Below are 1716 nucleotides of genomic sequence, written 5' to 3' on the forward strand. Positions count from 1 at the left end.
GACAGCTCTAATTTAACTTGTCGGCCTAACTTGGGTGGAAAGGCAGGATAAGAGTGTATTAATTAATCATAATATTTGGCGCTTTTTGTGGGGGGGAAAAGTAAGGCTAATAACAAAGCCACACTAAAATCTACAGAGACTTTTATCTTACTGTAACCGCAAAGGTTCATTAGATCAAAATAATATTTTAAATAGTTAAAGTGAAAGTCTCCACTATTTCAGCAGTAGGACTGGAATCCAGGCGACCAGCATCTTTCGAACACTGGGTACTGGGAGGTTGATCACTACAATGAAGCAAGAGTCGATGGTTCTGTCCATTCCAGTGCCATGGAGACGCAAACCAGGGAGTCAAACCGACCTTGAGAACTCCTCCAACCTGTTGTAAAGGACAAAAATTAAGAGTTTATCTCAGCAAAAAATCAAGTGCTACTAAATATTTGATCCCAAGCACTAATCTCGCAACCCGCTTTGTCTGACCAACCAACAATGGGCAGCCTTTCACCCATTTAGCCACTCATGTCCATTTTCCCACCTGTTGTTCCATTCCTGGCCTTCTGGGAAAGGCAACCACCCCAAAAACTCCAAGTTGTGAGGTAAAAAAGACCCCCCAAACTGGAACAAAACAAAAAAAATCCTGCCCAACAATTTATCCCTCAGACAAACTTGCCCAGGTTGGGGTAGGGTGTGCCCGCCTGCCAGTGACGTCACGCCCGCCGGCCAATCAGGAGGCGTGCTCGTGGAGCGGAGGAAATGACGTCACCGTATCCCTCCGCGAGCCAGGACCCCTTTTTGTGTGTGTGTGTGTGTTGTTGGTCCTGTGTGTGTATCAACCCGCCACTGTATCGATGCATTTTTTAAAAAAAACCTGAGGCGAGCGTGGTGGCGGTGGGGGGGGGGGAAGGAAGCCGCTCATGCGAGCCGCTCTCGCCCTTCGCCCTTCTCCGCGGGGCTGCAGGGGGCGTGTGTCCCTTTAAGAGAGGGGGGGACCCGCCAGCCTCGGCTGAGCAGCGGCGGGAGGAGGAGGAGGAGGAGACGGTGGCAGCGGCGGCCCCGGAGACTGGGAGGTAAGTTGGCGCCATTCCGTTATGTAGGGGGAGAGGCGGGCGCAGCCGAATCAGCCTTGGGGAGGGAGGAAGGGAGGAAAGCAGGGGGAGAGGAGGGGGCGACTGCGCGTGCGCGCGGGGCCGGGGACGCAGGTGGCGGTTGGGAACCGGAGGGGGGGGGGAGATCAATTCAAACAGCCACCCCCCCTTCCCGGAGGGTTCTTTCTTGCTCTCTCTCTCGTTCCCTCCCCCCTTCTTTGAGCTGGGAGGGGGGAGGCCGAGGAATCCGGAGGGAAAGGAGGAGCGAGCGAGTGAGGGGGGGCGCGCGCAGGGGGCGGGGGCGCGCGCCGCGCCGTGTACACAAAAGCCTAGCGCGAGGGACACGCTCCCTCGCGCTCCCTCCCCCTCCCTCGCACCCCGCCCCCGCTAGGCGGCGGCAGACCCGGCTCGCGCCTTCGCCGCTTCGACGGCGCTTCTTTTTTTTTTTCCTCCCCCCCTCCCTCTGTGGGGATTGAGGCGGGCGCGGAGGGATACGCGACCCCCCCTTCTCCCCTCTCCCGCGCGCTGCTCTCCCCACTCGCTCGTTTTGAGGGACGGGACAGGGGGAAGGAGAAGTGAAGCGGCTCGGGCTCCTTCCGCCTCCCTCTTTTTTTTTTTTTTTCGCCCCCTGTGG

The 1716-nt window shown here is 57.5% G+C and overlaps 1 protein-coding gene across 1 annotated transcript in view; it reads left to right on the forward strand.

Moving 5' to 3' along the window:
- The first annotated feature begins 1034 nt into the window (after positions 1-1034).
- Positions 1035-1716, forward strand: part of POGZ (pogo transposable element with ZNF domain) — an 87562-nt gene continuing 86880 nt past the window's right edge. The window contains exon 1 of the mRNA XM_015416038.1: positions 1035-1064. The gene's annotated coding sequence lies outside the window, so the exon portion shown is untranslated. The remainder of the gene's footprint in view (positions 1065-1716) is intronic.

This window comes from Gekko japonicus, unplaced genomic scaffold (genome assembly GCF_001447785.1).
Source record: "Gekko japonicus isolate JY-2015 unplaced genomic scaffold, Gekko_japonicus_V1.1 scaffold226, whole genome shotgun sequence".
Lineage (NCBI taxonomy): Eukaryota > Metazoa > Chordata > Lepidosauria > Squamata > Gekkonidae > Gekko > Gekko japonicus.